The 19154-nt window shown below is 45.0% G+C and overlaps 2 long non-coding RNA genes across 2 annotated transcripts in view; both read left to right on the plus strand.

The window, feature by feature from the left end:
• The window catches only part of LOC144365395 (uncharacterized), a 107827-nt gene extending 96937 nt beyond the window's left edge, over positions 1 to 10890 (plus strand). The window contains exons 3-8 of the long non-coding RNA XR_013423770.1: positions 4018 to 4207; positions 4667 to 4809; positions 6886 to 6997; positions 7292 to 7421; positions 8204 to 8443; positions 8566 to 10890. This is a non-coding gene — a long non-coding RNA (uncharacterized LOC144365395). The remainder of the gene's footprint in view (positions 1 to 4017; positions 4208 to 4666; positions 4810 to 6885; positions 6998 to 7291; positions 7422 to 8203; positions 8444 to 8565) is intronic.
• Positions 10891 to 13362: 2472 nt separating this feature from the next.
• Positions 13363 to 18650, plus strand: LOC120892691 (uncharacterized). The gene is made up of 4 exons (XR_005737458.2): positions 13363 to 13466; positions 14496 to 14613; positions 15811 to 15914; positions 18447 to 18650. It is a non-coding gene; the product is annotated as an uncharacterized LOC120892691 (long non-coding RNA).
• Positions 18651 to 19154: the final 504 nt, after the last annotated feature.

Below are 19154 nucleotides of genomic sequence, written 5' to 3' on the forward strand. Positions count from 1 at the left end.
AGTCATATCCTGCTGTTGAAGTGTGGGTGACTGGCTGGCACTGCAGGTAGGATATTCCTGTTGTGGACAGCAAGGTCGCCAGGAATGTCCACCTGCTGTGCCTCCCTCCCCAGCCCTAGCACATTCTGTGTAAACTACCCCTGGGTACGCAGTATTCCACCCAGGGCTGTGTGCCGTGCCATCTTGCACGGGCCTCATGAATGAACAAATAAATGGCATCCCACTCTTTAACTTCCAGCGCGCACACTGCTCTGGAAAACCTGGGAGCCAACAGGAAGTTGAAGCCTGTGCCATGTGTATCTGGTATATCCAAGTAGACCTTTCCTTCTTTCCAGGTCACTTTAAAAACATGCCCCATATAGTATTTCTTAGAGGGCAGAAAGAGAGAGAAAGGAAAGAAAAGAAGAAGCAAGTGAGCTAAGGAGACCCGCCTGGAGGGAGAAGGGCGTGCTCTCCCTGGGCCTTCCCTTCCTTCCTTTCTGTCTGTGGCCCTCCCCTGTTGCCCTGGCCAGCAATCGCTGTGGACTAGGGACCCTCTGAAAGTGTCCTGTCTTCCAGGACTCAGTTTTCTCCCCCAAATACCTCTAAGTAAAATGCTTATAGAGCATTGGATAATGAAGGGAGCCGGCTCTGGCAAAGTCCTCAGGAGGTGTGTTTGTTAGAGGAATGCCCTTCCTCCGCCCACTCCCCCTTCTCTCCCCTCCCCTGTCAGTTCTGCACCAGGTCTGGTGGACCACCTGAAGTGCACCGTCTTCCTCTGGGCTAAGGAGTCAGGCCCTCCGCACCCCTACCCCTGGCTGTTCCTGAAACACCCCCCCTGCTGTGGCCCGCCCTGCTGTGGCCTGCCCCTGAGGCCTTCCTCCGGGAGCCTCTAGTTCAAAGGCCCACCTTCAGGGCTCACCCCTTACCTTCCACTCAAACAGAACAATTCTGACTGGGTTTCTATTTTGCTTCTTTGCTGGGAGACACTTTTTTAAAGGTACCCTCTAAGCCCTTGATGATTCAGAATCTAACTTGAGAAACTGATGAGCCATCTACTTATCAACTATTTCTCTTAATTGGGTTCTTATCATTTAGCATTTTAATTACCTGAAATAAATAGGGACTTTAAAAATGATTGTGGTACTATATACTGAGATTAACTTAAGGGAGTGAGATGAACTTAAAAATATCACCCCCACCCCAGCGCAATTCCCACAGAAATGTGTGCTCCTGGCCTGGAGAGAGGAGGGAGTCCACACTGCGCCCTTAACTGCTGCTGGCGCCCATGGGCAGCTAGAAAGGAAGTCATGAATCGCCATGACACATGGCAGTGAAAACTGGTTCATCTCCTCTACAATGTAGGACCATGGAAGGCTCAAACAGAAACTGAAGAACTCATGAGCAAGAAGTGACTCTGTCAGATGTAATCCCAGAGCTAAAAACATGCGTACATACCAGGTGCACTTGCTATTTTCACACATGATATATATACATACATGATTTGAAATTATGACTTTAATGAACATTAGAGTATGAAGTTAACTGAATTCCTACACATTAAGAATTCATATAAAGCTTTCTAGCCTATGTTGTGCTATCACTAAAAAATTCTTCTTATCTTTATGAGAACCATGAAAATTATTACAATTCTCTTTATGAAAATACATCTGTAGTTCAGAGAGACTGAGGTGTGCTCAGAACAGTGGAATTCGTGTGGGTGACAAGGGTGCAGGCAGCTGGCCGGATCCAGGGTTGTTCCTGTTGTGCAAGGGCAGCCCAGGGTGCTTATCAACGATCACCAGTGTCTTTAGGGGAATTTCTTGTTTCCAGATTTCTCATTTACCTGGAAACAGTTAGGGAACGAGATGCTAGCTGTCTGTCATTCTGTTCTCTACTCCACCTGAGGCTGCGTCAGGGTAGGACCTTGTGGACTTCCACATTGATCATCTCATTGTTCCTCCAGGAAGCCTCTGGGGGTGAGGGTGGTGGGTCACCTACAGGGGGCTATGGAACGAGAGGCTGAAACTGACCCCAAAGTTGCACACAGTTCACGGTGGAACCAAGACCCTGGTGAGGCACTTCATGTCCCATCCACAGGGCCATGGTCAGGTCAGAACCTGTCATCCTGGGGGCTGGGGAACAGCTGTGTGGACCCTCCATCCTACCCAGGGCCATTGCGATGATCTCTGGCATAAGGTAGTTCAAAAAGCGGAAGAAGAGATGTATTCTTCATACAAAACATTGATGACCCCGTGACACAAAGAGCTCCCTCAGATCAGTAAGAAAGTGAGGACGAGCTCACTGGGAAATGAGCTCAGGGGACGCAGAACCAGGCGTTACGTTGGGGTGCAATTTCCCGAGACGAGGAGAGTGTTCAGCATTACTAATTCGTTAATGATCAAACCCAAACAGAACTAAACAGATTGGTATGACCCACCTCTGGCATGAGTAAGCAAAACAGGAAATCTTGTTGAGATTATAAGTCTTTGGAAAGAGCAACTTGGCAACATCTGTTAAGATTAAATGCTCAGCATTCTGCTGACCCAGCCATGCTACCAAGCTCATAAATTTTTTCCTCTAATCAAAAATTATTTTTACATGCCATGTAGATGTGAGAAACACAGAAGTGAATAAAACAACGTCCCTGCCTGTGTTCAACCTTCTACTCTACCCAGGGAAATAATAAGTATGAAAATAAATGACATAATGTTAGATAGTAATTAAATGCTCTGGCTAAAACAGACCAGAGGAGCTAGAAGGAGGTAGAAGTACTTCATTGTAGATAAGGAGGTCAAGAAAGACCTCTTTGGGATCTCAGAGGTGGTGAGTTAGGTAATTTCTTGGAAGAAGAACTTTGTAAGAAAGTGGGGGAATAATGGAAAAGGTTCTGAAATGGGAATCCATTGACGTACTTGGGAAGAAGCAATGGGCCAGTGGGCTCTGGGAGAATGAGGCTTGTTGATATAAATACCTGTGTAAGGGAGAACATAAGTATTAGTAAACATTTTCATTTGGTTGTTGTCTTAGTTCATTTCCTGATGCTATAACAAGATACCTGAATCTATGTGTTCTATAAAGAAAAAAGGATTGTTTAGCTCATGATTTGGGAACTGAAAATCTAAGGTCAGGCAGCCAGACCTGAAGAGAGCCTCATGCTGTGTCACATATGGTGAATGGCATCACATGCTGGGAGTGTGTGCAAGAATGTGAGTGGCACATGGGAGAGGGTAAAACACATGTGATGGCCTCATTTGATAGCAGACCACTCTTGCAGTAACTAAATCAGTCACGTGAGACTTGATCCACTCTCTTAAGAGGAGAAAGGCATTAATTCCTTTCAAGGGTGGTGCCCCCCATCACCTAATCATTCCCACGACCCCCACCTCTTAGAGGTTTCATGATTTATCAATGTATCATTACACTGGGGACCAAGCCTCCAGCACATGAATCTTTTAGGGGACAAATCATACCAAAGCAGAGCATCTGTAACTCCAAGCTCTAAATGCCCATCAGAAAGAAATGTGTTGAGTAAACCACTTTGTATGCATCAGTGGAAAACTCTGTGCTATTGAAACAAAGAGGTAAATCAAAGACCGAGGACATACAAAGTCAATCATGAGGCTTTGCCAACTGGGAGGGAGAGAGATGCTGCAGCGCTGTATGGGGCCGCTCATGAAAAGATGAATGTGTGCCTACAAAATTAGATATATGTGTATGTATCACAGAAATAAAAATTATAAACCAAAAGAATTATAAATTAGGCCTTAGTTATAAATAACAGAAGGCAGTATTCTAATTTATTTTAATATTTTCTAAAGGGGAATGGACTGGTTGGAAGTGATCTCATAAGAATGCTAAGTGCTGAGTTAGTCAAGGTCATTCAATGTCATTGCTTCTATCCTTCCTGCCTTCAAATGCATCCACCACTTCCCCTTCCTGGTGAACCCTCCTATCCCACATCATGCTCTTTGAATCATTTTCTACCATCCGAAGCCGACTCCTTGGCCCTGACCATTCCCTGTCTCTGTTTTCCAGGATTATTCCCTCGTGTGGTTTCCATGGTTTTTATAAACCCGTTTTCTGACCGAGCAGGCTCTCCTACACGTTCTCCTACACGTTCTTTGAATCCTTCCATGTATCATGGAGCCCAGGTGCTGAGTGCCCTGCTGCAGGAGTTCACGGTGGTAGAATGAATGCATAAGTGGACCAGGGCATGGGTACCCAGGTAGGTCTTGAAGTTGACATTCAGGGGATGGTCATGTCGACCCTCTCTGGATGAGATGACATGCGCTTATTGGAACTTTATAGGTGAGCCAACCAAGGCTTGCAGCAATTCCACAACTTGGGTCTCACCAGCTTTGAGTTGTGCTCTGGAGGGTTCTACCGCCTACATTTTATATTAGATCCTGGAGAACAAGCTCGACTCTCAGAACCATCCTCTAACAGCATGACCCTTTTCAGAGCATCCTGGCTGAACTTCCTTGAGTTTTATGATGATTAAAACTATTGCGCAACATAGAAAGTGTGGAGTCGAGGGTTTTACCGTAAATGCCTCTTTGTTTCATCTCCTGGGGGAGGCTGTTGTGGTGGCAGAAAGAGCCCTGGTTTGGAATTCTGGCATGGGGTAGCATTTGGAACTCATTAGCAGGAGACTTATCCTTCTTTTCCTCCCTCCCTGTCTCAGAGTTTGAGTCCTAGGAGGACCATGATTAAGACACTGTCGGAAGTTGTCACACCAAAGTTCCTTCAAGCATCAGAGTTCTTGTTTCGTTCATCTTTGTTGATCATGGATATTGCCAACATTTTTGTTTTGATAAGCTTCTAAGTGTGAGTGATTTATCATTCTGTTTTCATCTCCATTTCCTGATTGATTGTTATTGCAAAGAAATTCTGACTAACTACCTGGAGTTAGACCCAACCCCACAGGTGAAGAGCACACTCTTCCACAAGCTATGTCTCTGGTCACCAGCTGCAAACCTAGGGTCCTCAGCTCAGTCACAATCTGACCAACTAACTATAAATGTGTGGGTTCCCCTTACTCCTTTAGGTTTAATAGAACCTGGGAAAATGAATGAATGACTGACTAATAGAACTCTGCAAAAGATTATATGATTTATAACACTTTTCTGGCATTTGTTGATTTTTATTTATTTATTTATTTATTATTATTTTTTTATGATTTTAATGTTGTTATGGTAAATGAGGATACAAATCATGATCAGCCACCAAAATAGCTGAGGGTCTCAAGTGAAAAGCTTCTGTGTCTTCTCCCATGGAATCAGAGTGTATCACCCAATGTACAAAAACATGCCCAAATTACCTGACTCAGGGAAGCTCACCTGCATTTCAGTGTCCAAAGATTTTATTAGGGTTTCATTATGTAAGCCAGAAGGCTGAGCTCAGCCTCCACCAGCTCCATGTTGGGCTGGGAGTGGAGGGGAACCATGGAGCTCAGCTCTCTACCTCTGCAATCACAAATTTTATTGCAGTAAATGAATCAGTTTCCTCCCTCTGAATGTTATTTTTGTCTCTTGCCTAAAAAAAATCATTTCCCATACTAAGATCACAAAGATGCCTTTTAGTAGTCTCTTTTAATATTTTGAAGTCTTACATTTTGGTTGTTGGTCTGATGCAAATAATTTTTCTCATTACTTTTCTGGGCCTCTGCATCCTATTCTGTGAAATTATTGGGTTGCATTAGTTCTTCTTTAATGTTCTGTACAGCTTTAGCTTCAGTGAGAAAAATATCTACCATTTACACATCATTTTCTACCTGCTACAAGTTGTTCTGAGAACTTTACATTCATTACTTTATATAAGCCCATTATCACACTCTTAGAGGCCAGTGAGATTGAGCAGCTGGGGTGTTGGTGGACAATTACTCACCAATGGACATGGATTTGAAGCCAGGAGACCCAACATCAGGACTTTCTCTTAACTGACTCATTACTGTTCCTCCAAAAAATAATATTGTACACTAAAGCCATAATCATAGTTTTTATTCTTCAAATCTCAAGGGTTTAACCTGTACTCACGGAATGGAAAATTCTTAATATAGTTTTGCTCAATTTAATTGAGAATAAATCTCCCTAGATATGCTCAATGTTTATATTCCTTTATGGAATCCGGTACCAGATATATTTAGTTAAAAAGTAAATATTGGGATCTAACCCTCCAGAGACTGTACAGCCAATGTCTCAGAGTCAGCAGGTGATGTATTTTTTCTTATATATCAGTTCATTTTGCAGACAGACCAGGACTCTTGATGTGGTTGCCTGGGATCTGCCTGACCAATTTGTTCATGGGTGAATTCTTATCATCAGCTTCCCTTAGCACAGAGGCTCTGTTCCCTATGTAGAAAATCAAGAGGCAAGGCATTTATCAAAAGTTCAAGTGCTAAGAAGAACGCCAATGCTTATCTAGAAGAACAGATTTATTGTTCCAATCCTAACTTTCCTCAACAAACTATCAGATAACCTGTAGCCTCTGCAGTAGAGACCTATGTTTCTTATATTTCCACCCAACCGCAGGCAAAAATATCATGACTGTTATGGTTTGGAGATGAGATATCCCCACCTCCAAAGCTGATGTTTGCAATGCTGGAATGTTCAGAGATGAAATGATGATCAGGGCTAAAACCTCATCAGTGAATTAATCCATTTGATGTGTCAGTAATCTGAATGGGTTACTGGGAGTTAACAGGTGGGGTGTGGCTGGAGGAGGTAGGTAACTGGGGGTGCATGCTTGGCTCCCGTGAGCTGAGCAGCTTTCCTGTGCCAGATTCTTCTGTCGTGATTTTCTGTTCCACTTGGTCCCAGAGCAATGGCGTCAGTCAACTGGGGACTGAACCTCTGAAACTACCAGCCTCAAATAAACTTTTCTTCCTCTGTTTTGTTCTTGTAGGGCTTTTGGTCACATGACACAAAACTGGCTAACACAATGACCTTTCTTTTTCTCCCTGATGGAGTGTGCGCCACAGCATGACTTGGAAGAAGATTGGGAAGATATGAGAAAGGTGATAAGCGAAAAATGGTGCCCATCTTTAAGTCACCACGTGCTGTCTCTGTGCCCACGTTGTCCTGGGAGTTCTCACTCATCACACTCCTCCCTGAACGAGGATTATGCTTGTTTCACCGTAGAACACTGAAGCTGAGCCAATAGGACCAGTCCAGGGCTAATCAGCTCCCTGTGACCTGGGCTTCCTCTTTCTTTCTCAGTATAATGTGACCATGGAACCTACTCATGTCTGCACTGAGCCAGTGGTAGGCATATCTGGAGTGAGAGTCTGTTTCTTGTGCTCTCTTACCAGCACTTTGAAAGTCAGGAGGAACACTTTGGAATAGGAGACAGAGGACGAGGAACTCCAACCTTGGGAGCCTCACCTTCCCTGTGTGACAGAATATCTTTGTGGTGATCAAAATGGAGCCATATGCGCAGAGGTCAGTGGATGCGAATGAGGCAGGAGAGCGGATTGGTTAAGCACGGGTGACCTGGGACTGTGCAGCCTGGGTCTGTGTTCCAGATCTGCAGTCTGCTTGCTGGGGGTAACCCTGGACCATTACTTAACCTCTGGTGATCTCCAGTTATGGGGATCACCAGGAGCAGAGCGGTCCCAGCAGGGGTTTGCCTCTGCTGCCTCACTGCCCATCTTCCCCCTGGGGGAGGTTCCAGAGGGCTGGGCTGGGCCACTGCTGGTCCTCACCGTGCTCTCTACTTGGGGAAAACCCTTCCTAGCCTCTCCTGGTCTCCACCTCCCAGAGTGGGCTCCAGCCCGGCTGGGCTAGGCCTGCCCCCTCCCACTGGCTGGAAGGCTGGGTTAACCCTCCGCCGTCCTGTTGGGGGGACTCTCTGCCTGGTTCCCAGCTCCTGTGTGCTCATTAACTGTTTAATGTGTTCTCTTAACCTCATGCCTCATTAGGATGAGTGATTCTGTGAGGCAATAAACCAAATTTGCCTCTAATGGAACCAGATATCAGCAACTTTTCTTTTTCCTTTTTTTTTTTTTTAAAAAAGAGGCTTACAAAGAAAGCTATTACAGGTTTTTGCCGAGATTGATTTTATTTAAAACCGAATATGTATGAAAGCAGTCAGAGTGGTTCTGACATAAATTACTTTGATATATTGAGCGCAAAGGCAAATGCAATTTCTTTCTCCCTTTTAGCTTTCCGTGTTCAGCAGAGGGGTGTTGATTTATCTTTTTATCCGTTTCTACCTGATGTAGGTTACTTTTAACCCTTGGGAAGAAGGGACAGATGGTCTGTGTTGAGAGGACTGGCAGGAGGAGAACAGAAAAGAAAAATGTAATGAAGGAGAAGAGGAGACCCCCTGTCAGTTTCTGGGTCCTCAATTGAGACTCCCTGGCCTGTCCCTGCCTTCCTACTCAGCCTGGTCCCCGGTGGCAGAAGCATAAACAGCAAAGGGAAGCAGCCTCTCAAACGGAAATCAATCAGCCGTTTACTAGGTAGTTATCTTAAGCTGAATTTTATATAATAAACTATAATTACATACAGCATTAAATCCTCCTCATGGAGGAACAGATGAAGGATGTATTGTATAATAATCTAATTTTAATTTCTTCTCTAGAGTCTATGGATCCTCTTCCGGATGCTTCTATTTCCACAAAATAGGCACTGAAAAATTCATTTTCTCAGTTCAGAGTCCTCAGTCCCCTGCCTACTGTTTCCAGAAAGTTCTTGACCTTGCTTACAGGGGTCCTGAGCATGTTGCTTAGGGTTCTGCCTCTAGCATCATGTTGTCCAAGAGGCTCTGCCCTTGCCTGTCCAGCGCAGCCTGGGACGCAGACAAACAGTTCACCTAACGCAGGCTGTGAGCCGGCTTCAGAAAATAAAAGTCAAAAGAGACATTAAGAAATAAGGGCACAGGACAGGAAAATGGAGCCCGTGGTGATCCAGGCTCGGATGGAGACTGATCTAACAAGGGGACGAAAGCCTGCTCCTTTGTTACGTGAGCGTTCAAGGGTTTCAGTGTGAGGAACTTCTGGAGGTGAACAGGAGGAAGTTGAGAACAACACCTTGGTGGGGGCTGAGCAGTTTATGCCCATCTCTTCTCTCTCTGGGCAGCTGGGAAATCGTGATTTGGACCTGGTGAATTCCAGGACCAGCAGGAATCCTCCCTGGCAGCAGGAGCTGTCTTGCAAAGCGCTGTTCCCCTGAGACCCTCTCATGGCAGCTTCCCAGAAGCCCAGAGTCCAGGGTTTACCAGTTCAAAGCCATGACTTATGTGCTGCTCATGACACTTGCCAATACCGCTGCAGTCTCCCCATTTTCTGATGAGATTCCCATACAATAAAAACATGGAACTGCAGATTGAAGAGAGCTCAGGTGTGAGGTGGCAGGACCTCCCAGGGCTTTCTGTATGGCCTTCTAAGAAGGCAACCTGGTGCTCCACTGTCCACCCGGTGGACAGGAAACGCCGCCTCCACAGAGCTCCTCACCTGCCTGTCTCCTGCAGAGGGCTTCCCAGTCCTCGTTCAGCTGGGCGCTGGTGCTCCTGCTTGGTGCTCCTCTCCCTGTCCACATCCCCATCGGTCACAGTCACTCAGAGTTTCTTGTCATCCTTGAACATCTGCTTCCCCCTGAGGCTCAACACATGCTTTCTTTCTTCAAAGGCCATTTCTCCTCACTCCTCGGGGTACAGCCTGACGTCTTCAGAACCCAGCTTTGCAGCCACCTCTACAGGAGCATGGCTGCCGGACAGAGCTGTGGTGGGACCTCCAAATGCAGACCAGCACAGGCAAGGTGGGAGGTTGGGTGGCACCAAGGTCACTTCAGTGGTGGACCATGGCCATGGCACTAAAACTGCGGTGGAATAGAATTCAGATTAAAATCCAAACCAAAACAGCTGACACACAACTCTCACCACGGAGACTCCTTCCTGAGTTTGGAGAATGTCTTGGAAAGCCACTGAAGAGTGAAGCATTTGGGGAGAAGAGATGGGCAATAGTTGTCCACAGAGGAAGTCCACGCGTCTCTGCAGTGGAACTTTGGCTGGAGGGTTTTGTGTGTTTGGGAGGAATTGCTGAAGGCAAGAGGCCTGGGCACATCCTCCAAGACGATTCCAAATCGACCCTCCCCAGAGACCAGTCCTTCCTCCCAGTGAAAGTTAAGTATTGCTAATGCGCAGCCGAGTTGAATTGTTTGCCTGTTGGGTGCACCTTCCAGGGCTGAGACCCCCTGACCTCTCTAGCACCTCCTACTTGTTGATGTCAAGCAGAAGCCAAGTATCCAAGAAGTGAGGAGGTGCAACCACGGAAATCAGCCTCTTAGAACCCAGAGCAGCACCCCAACCCCAAACAGAGAAAGTACCAGAGGAGGGCGATTAAAAAGTAGAGAAGAATCAGCTGCCTTCCCTGGAGATGGCATCAATGTTCAGAGCTGTTAATTAATCCATTTCCTCTTCAACACAGTATCTTATCAGACTATTCAATCTTTTCCCACCTCGTAGCTAAAAAACGTTGTTACATTCTCAATTGCTTTTCTCTTTTTATGTGTGAAATTAATATCTACTTTGGAATAGGCTGTTTATGTTTTTAGTCTTTGAGAATCAGTGATTTATCTGATTTGCCTTTGCTTTCCACCAGAATGCTTTTTCTTATTGATTTGTAGTACTCTTTATATATTAAAGAAACAAGTCTTTTATTTTTGCCTTAAATTGTACTACTTCTTCAGTTTGTACTTTTCTTTTTTGCATTGTAGACATATTTTTGTGCTGTCAAATTTATCAAACTTTTAGATTTTGAATTTTAGGCCATACATATGCCTTCTGCACAGTGTGATTACACATATACACCCCAAAGAGTATTTGTAAGCTTGCAGAAACCCATGTCTTCATATCATCTGTATTTATTTTGGAATAAAGTTGGAAATATTCAACTCCAAATCACTACCACTTTTCCTACTACCATTTTTTGAAAAATTACTTTTTGTCTGTTGATCTATTATTTCATATTTATCAAATGCCCAAGTCTAACATGGATTCTGGTGTAATCTGGACTTTTAAAGCACTACTCTGCTTTAATGAGTTTTTAGTAGTGATATGTGGCTCAGACCCAGTAGTGCAAATTGATTCATTCTTTAGGTTTAGAGATTCAAATACCAATTTTCTGTTTAAACAGTTGGTTAATTGTGGGAAAGGTTTTAACTCTCCTGTGTCCATTTCTTTAATAAAAGGAGGATGACACGTATAATTAAGAAGATTGTTACATGCTGTAAAATTAGGTTCAGGTTCCTACTTAGCCCTTACTTGTTTATGACCTTGGGCAAGTCCCTTAAATTCTCTCAACCTTTTCCCTCATCAATAAAACTGGAGATAATGATCTGGAATGATAAATCCTTTCTTAGAAGTTGGCTTTAAAAGATTCATATTTGCGAGTGCTCATTCTAATATACCATATAAAATATAATTTATGAAATTGCTAAAGGAGCTGGTTCCCGAGGAAGGAGGGAAGGGAGAGATGGAGGGAAGGAAAAGGGTGCATGGGGGAGTGTTTTGTTTTGCATCCGTTAAGGAAGGCGACACTTTTGGATACCTAAAATGCTTACTCCTTGCTCTAGCCACCTACATTGTTGAGAGCCACAGCCAAAGGGGCCCCAGCAAACTTCCAGCTGCCAGCAAGCTTCAGACTGCCCCACACCAGCCTCTCAACCTCCCACAATCCTCCTCTCTTGAGGCCGATTGGCTGGGTTGCGTGGGCAGAGCCAAAGAAGTCACCCAATGAGCAGCTCCGTGGAGGAGCCAATCAGCTAGATGTTGCTGGGGCCGCTGTGAGCCAATCATCAGCTGGCAGTCTGAAGGGCAGGGAAACAGCCCAATGAACATCACCGCAGAGGAGTCAATCAGCTAGATGTTGCTGGGGCAGTCTGAAGCTTGCTGGCAGCTGGAAGTTTGCTGGGGCCCCTTTGGCTGTGGCTCTCAACACTACATGGCAGACAATTCCACTCCGCTGCACAGGTGACGTCCTCCTTAATTTGACCCAGTCACGTCTTCAATCTTGTTAAACTACACACCCAACAAAACCAACTCCAGCAAAGGTTAGCGGAGGCCCTTGGATTGATTGCAAGTGCTTGTCGAAGGTGGCGTCCCTCACCATGTACGGCGGGCTTTCATTAGGATTTTGTGGCCTGCCTTGGAGTGGCTGGAAACATTCACATGATGGATTGATCAATTTCCAAGTTAATGCATTCACATGCGGTAATGACTTGCTCAGACGCCTCTCTGGCGGTCTGAATGGGCTTGAAGGAATTAAGTAGGACCTCGGAGGAACCAAACTTTCAATTAACAAAGGGAGTTGCAAAGTGTTCTTTTCTAACCTAGAAAATGAACCAAGGCTGATAATTTACTCTTTTTACCCCATGACATATTATGAGGTCACCAAAAAAGCAGCAAAACCTATAAAAAAATATAACATCATTTACATCTTCCAATTTGCAGTGCTAGTGAATGCATCATTAAGTATAAATGGGTTGCAATAAAAACGCATTAATTAGTCTAAAAACAGCAAAAAAAGAGCAAGATTTCAAGTTCATTTTGGCTCTCCTCAGAAGGATAGGAAGCAACATATTTATATATTTACATATAACTAGGAACAACTAAATCATTTATTTGTGCAGAATACAAGAGGAGGGTATGGAGAAAGAACACGTCGAATGATCATTTCCATAAACCTCAACTGTGTCTCAGTCCCGGGCAATCCTTCTCTGGGTTATTATACTCATAAAATGCCTATAAAAATGACTTCACGCAGTCCCAGATTTATTGTCTGTCAGTGTCCCACAGATCAAATGGTTTGAGTTTACAAGGCGAGAGATGCTCTTCTCCCCATTTGCCACTTTGATTTTCTGTGTCCTCTGGACTTGAACACCCATCTGCCCTCTGTACGCAGATCGTACATGGGTCCCTCTGCCTGTCTTAGTCTTACCACCTGGGACACAAGGGGAGTGTGTGATGACTACTTGGACAGTGGTGGACTCGGTGGCCCGGACCTCGCCCTGTGCCATTGACACATTCGTTTTCTAGTCAGGGCGGCTTGGTATGGTAAAGGATGTTTGGGAGTTTTTAGTTTCAATTGTCATTGGCCACAAGGGCTGGATATGTTGGCATTGGCCCCTAGTGGACATGGACGCTCTGGCTCAGCACATTGTGCCTGTAGGAAGTTGTGGGTGCTGAGAACAAGACCCCTCGCTAAGTCAAAGTGCCCCATTCCTGGGCTTCACCTCCTTTGAAGAATAAGAAAAGATTTTTGTCTTTCAGAGCAGGGAGGGGAAATTGACTGAGCCACAATGAGGTTCTACAGGAAGGGAGGGTGGGCCTTGCAAGGATGTGACTTCATCCAAGTCACACAGCTAGTCCTTCAAGGCTGGTAGGCAGCCGACCTACCGTTGGCCTCCTGAAGAACTTGTCTTCTCCACAGCCCAGTCCAAGACAGGCCAAGCTGCAGAGAGTGGACGAGGACACAGGCCACCGAGGTTTGTCCCAAAGTCCAAGACCCAAATGGGCTCACCCCTTGAACCATATAGTTTTTGGTGCAATAAGTCCTTTCTGAAAAAGGGAGTGAGCATTTTGGTTGGTGAGGTGTCAGGAAGCAGGGGAGCCCGGGAGAGCTGCAGCCCCAGCTGGTGCAGGGAGACCTGCAGGGAACGGGCAGGGTGACGGCGCAGGTCTGGAGAGGCCTGGTGAAGACGGCCCGGGGAAAGGAAGCCCTTCTCCCTCGGGCCCTCGTTCTGTGCCACCCGGCTTTCATACGGATGCTCTTCAAAATTGGTGGGCACTTTGCTGCACAATAAGACATTGAGCAGGGAGAAAGTTATTTTTCTTTCGATCCCAAAGGCATAAAATGGTGCTTGACTCAGTAGCAGTCCATAGAGTTGTAACAAATTGATTACTAAGGGCCTGGGCATGGGCCTGAGAGTCCTGGGTTCTGGCCTTAATCTCTTACCACCCACCAGGAACTTGTTCCAGTCAATTAATTTTCTGCACATCATGATATTAATAATAAAATAGTGATTAACAATAATAATTCTTATTATTACTGCCACCTATGAGCCAAACATTCCATACATAAGTTAGTCTTCTGTTGTTATATAACTACCCCAGAATTTAGTGGCTTCAAACAGCAATCAGCGTGGCTTAGTTCACTTGGTTCTCTGGGTCAGGAACCTAGAAGCAGCTGGGTTGGGTGCGTCTGGCTTGGAATCATTCACAAAATTATGGTCAACGTTTTGTCTGGGGTGCTGATATTTGAAGACTGGCTTGGGACTCAGGACCTGCTCCAAGGCAGCTCCCTCTGACCTGTGATGAGTCAGTGCTGGTGGCTGGCAGGAGGCTTCAAGTCCCTGCTTTCTCCGTGGGGTGGCTCGAGGTTCCTCACAACATGGCAGCTGGCGTCTGCCCGATTGAGCGATTCCAGAAAAACCAAGGAAAAAGCCACTTCACTTTTATGACCTCCTCCTTGAAAGTCACACTCAGTTATTTTTGCACTGCTCCTTCTGTTTTAGGTCTGTTCAGGAGCATGGACATCAGAGGTGAGAGTCACTGCGGAGACTGGGGACCATAGCTGGGTCAAGAGCAAGATGGAACCAGAAAGAGCACAAGGACAAATCTACCCAGAAGTTGGTGAGGCTCAGGGTGGGTGGGGTGAGCGGACCAGGACGAAGGGTATGAGCAATGTAAAAGTGACAGAGACCAGGCCTTAGGTGGCTATGGGTGTGTGACAGAGGGTGGGAGCCATTGCTTAGGTGATCTATCTAGGTAGGGACAGAGTTTCTTTGAAAACTGGGAAGAGTGGGTGCCGGGACCCTGCGTAGCACAGATTGCTTTCATTTCTGATAGGCAGAGGGGAAATCTGTAAGCAAAGCAAACCCTTCGGAACAGAGTTTAAAAGTTAATGGTCTCATCAGCAAAGATAAAAAAGACAATGTATTTCAGAAAATGCCAATAACTAGCCTAATAGATGGTGTCACTGGATTCTATCTGCAGTTTAAGTAGAAATAAAAGGAGAAAAGACATTGTGATAATGAGGAAGTAATAAAGCCCTGGTTCCAAAATCCAAAATTGCTACCAGCAATATCTTCTGGAGGGAAAATTATGGTATGTGGATCAGCAAATCTGAGTGAAATACATCCCAAAATTTAAATAAGCCTACATCTTTTTGTGAGCCGAAAACAGTGGAGGAGGGAGAAAAAAAAAATAACAGAGGTTTTAAGCAAGAGATATTGCTCCAGCAATGAAGTCATAACACTGTTATTATTTTCAGCTCAGGTGATTGACCTGTTTTCCCAGACAAACAGAGGGAAGTTCTGCCGAGGTGGTACAGTCATGTGGGCTTTGACTTCCACCGACAGTTCCCCCCCCCCCCCCAGTCATGCTGAGGAACAAATCCTGTTCTGCATCCCAGCATAATTTATTCTTCATTAGTCTAAGCTGGGACTTGCTCATGATTACATTCAATTTAAATGTTTACAGATTCATTTTCATAATATTTCCTCTGGGTTTATTATTTTCATTTGTAAAAATGCACTAAGTCCTCTAAGTCAGAGTGAGCCCATGTAATTTACAAGGCGCCATCGCTCTGCCCCATTCGAGGCCAGAGGCGTGGCAACAGCTGGGAGACGATGCTCCCGTTGAGAGCATGCGTGTTCCAGGCCCTTGTGGGGGGTCCTCTACCTTTCTCATGGGTCCCTCTGCCTGTCTCACCTCCTGGGGTATTGGGTGTCCGACAGTGTTGGGAGGTCAGAGCGGGCTTCTGGAAACAGGTGCACGGTAGGTGTGGCCTTGGTCCATCACGGATAACTATGCTTTGCTCTTCTCCAGGCCTCTTTGCCAGGGTACTGTCCCTCCCTAAGACCACCCGCCATGTTGCCAGGGGGAGTTGTCATGGAAGCACAATAGAGCAACCTCTCTCCTGGAGCCTGCGTGTAAGAAAATAACTTATGCATTTTTCTATCTTTGAATATGTATTTGTTCTAAAGATCTAGGCTTGGAAGAAGGATCAGTGAAAGGTAAAAATGATCAGTCATCTATTGTTCATTTGATCTGCATTTTTAAGAGCACACTACATGTTAGGTTCTAGGTGGGTTCCAAGGGCACAATGATTTTATTTTCTGTTCTTGAGAGTCAACACACAGTTGCCTCTACATAGCTCCTTCAAATCTCAAGTACTGGATCCAATGATAAGGGAAAGGAGGATTAATGCCCGCTCTTCTGATGTCTGTAGTCATGCCATGTCTACATGGACTCGTGTCAGAGCCACTGTCGAGACACACAATGGAACCTCCCAACCGGGATAGGTGTGCTTCCCTGTTCTCCCAGTCCAGGATGCTGCACCCACCCAGACCATGGCATGAAAGTTAGGGGGTGCACACCTCCAAGTATCAAGATTCATTGATTCATCCCAGGAGTGTGGGCAGTGACAGACCAAGCATTCATGACTGGTGCACTGACTCAATTTTACCCAGATTAAGTATTAAAATATTTTCTTAGAAATACTGAATGATAAAGAAAGTAGCCGTCATGGCCTGCTCTGAGCCGGTCGAATCCATCTGGCCCATTACATTGAACTGAGCCCACGGTGGACAGAGTAGTCCATTTGAGGTGGGGTGGGAACAAACTAAAAGATGTCATATAAAAATAGAAGAACGGGGCAGGTTCAGCCAGAGGGAGCTTTTAGTGCTTTGTATCAGGGCTGGAGGGGGATAGTACTGCATCACTCAACTGAAGAACCGTAAGGCAGCAGTCACAGCAGACCTGCTCTCTGGGCGCAGCAGGCACGGATTTACAGTGACGAATAATAGCTGCCCAGTAGAGGAACAAGAGAAATTGGTTAGGACTGTGTTTCCTATTACCGTAGCTGTTCAAGGAGAGTTCCATCAGACACTCTGTCAAGGACGGTGCAGACAAAAGTCAATCACTGGATGAGCGATTGGGCTAGGTAAACTTTTAATGCCCCTTTGATGCCTGAGATCCAATGATTTTCTAAGAACTGGAAGTTTAACACGGAGAACACCAAGATGGTGGATATTACTCTGGTAAGCAAGAGGTGATACTTTAGATTATAGATCATCTGGCAAAAAAGAAAACAGGCAGGATGTCTCTAGAGGGTACATGGGAAATGGAATAGGTCAACAAGAAAGCTTGGAGCTGGAATTCCCATCTTGATCCCACCAAAAGGTATAAATGAGACAAAATGGAGAAAATAAGGAAAGAAGATTGAGTCCACTCTGCATTTTTGCAATTACCATTCAGCGTGCTATTTATTGGCTTTCTCTGTCCACCAGGAACCATCGTGAGAATAAGAAGCCCCGAGTGCATTCAGGTTCCATCTGCCTCCACCCTGAGCCGTCCTGACAAATGGTTCTTCATCCAGAGGTCATCTTCTGAGGGCCTCCTTCCATTTTCTTGTGCAATGCATTTCCATTCACCACGCACCACATTCAACTCAAAACTGCCCATTTCCTCTTAGAATTTCCTACCGATTCTCTGAGTAGGCCTAAAATCTGGCCCAGCTGTCACAGTTCTTTAAAGGTAGAGGCCATGGTTTGAAAGTATCCCTTCAAAGTTCACGTGTTAAAACATCAGTATCTAAGTTCATATGCTCATATTTGGAGGTTGAGCTTTGGGAAGCAATTAGGATGAGGTGAGGTTATGAGAGTGGGGCCTTCATGATACAGGCACATATGGCTGTATCAAAACAGGAACAGAGACTTGAGATAGCATGCTCGCTCTGTCTCACCATGTGATGCCCTAGGCCATGCTATGATGCAGCAGGAAGGCCCTTACTAGATGGTGAGCAGATGCTGGCACCATGTGCTTAAACTTCCCAATTCTAGCACTATAAGCTGAATAAACCTCTAGTATTTATAAGTTATCCAGTCTCTGTCATTTTGTTATAGCAGCAGAAAATGATCATCCTCAGCTGAATTTTGACAACAGCTTCTTTTCAGCATAGCTCAATCAATTTTAAATTTCTAACTTCAAAATTGTCCAAACTATCAAGGTGTACGACCATTTCCAGCTGTGTTTGGCTCTTCACATGAGTCTGGATTATGGTTTTATATGGCCCTTACAGTTAAATGGCTGGTGGCTTGTTCTCATCTATAACTCATTTGTGAAATGGGAATAATGTTACCAATCACCCAGACAGTAAGAGATGATTAAATGTGGACAATTTTCATAAATTGAAGCTCAGTTTTTAAGGGGCAATGCTATTACTAGGAAGCCATTATGAAAAGATGCAAATTATTTCACCTGTACTTATCAGTGTCTGAGTCGACGCAGCACCGTCTATGCTGTGATGGGCTTTGCCAGCCATCAGGATGAGCTCATCTGTGTCTGATGTCAGGACTAGAAAGAGCTGGGCACTTCAAAGGTGGCTTCTGATACGATCATTATTTTTTGGAAAATATTTCATTTGACATGACCCATGCAATTCTCTGTTTGCTCAAATCCAGGTCTTCATTTAACCTGTTTCCTGAGCCTGTACTGATCTTCCTTTGCACGAGCGCCTGCCAAAGTCTCATTACTCACATGCCTTTCAGAGAAATCCCACAGAGACTTCAGACCTCCACTCACCTACACAGAAGCCTCCAGATAGTCCTACACTAAGGCAAGTTCCTTGGTCTTTGTATTATTCTGAACATGACTTGTCTCCATGTTGCTGATGATTTAAGATATTGGAAGTCTTCTTTGCTAACAATTTAATCTTTCAAGGGCAAAGGCTGTTTTTGTTCACCTTTGTTGCTTCTTGGTTTGTGACTCTCAAAACATATGTTAAAAGTAAGGAAGAAAAAGAGAAAAGGAAAAAGAAAGGTGGAAGAATAAAAAGAGAGAATCAAATAAATCCAAACGAACAGCCTTCAATCCTGCATTAAAGGGATTGTTCTTGGGGCTAGGGATGTGGCTCAAGCGGTAGCGCGCTTGCCTGGCATGCGTGCGGCCTGGGTTGGATCCTCAGCACCACATACAAACAAAGATGTTGTGTCCGCCAAAAACTAAAAAATAAATATTAAAATTCTCTCTCTCTTTCTCTCCCTCTCTCTCTCACTTTCTCTTTAAAAAAAAAAGGGGGGGGATTGTTCTTTACACGGGTCTCAAAGCAGCCTTGTATTTAGGCAGTGTCCAGGCACATATGTGCCAGATTATTCCATTAGCACATCTTA

The sequence above is a fragment of the Ictidomys tridecemlineatus genome, chromosome 7, assembly GCF_052094955.1.
Source record: "Ictidomys tridecemlineatus isolate mIctTri1 chromosome 7, mIctTri1.hap1, whole genome shotgun sequence".
Lineage (NCBI taxonomy): Eukaryota > Metazoa > Chordata > Mammalia > Rodentia > Sciuridae > Ictidomys > Ictidomys tridecemlineatus.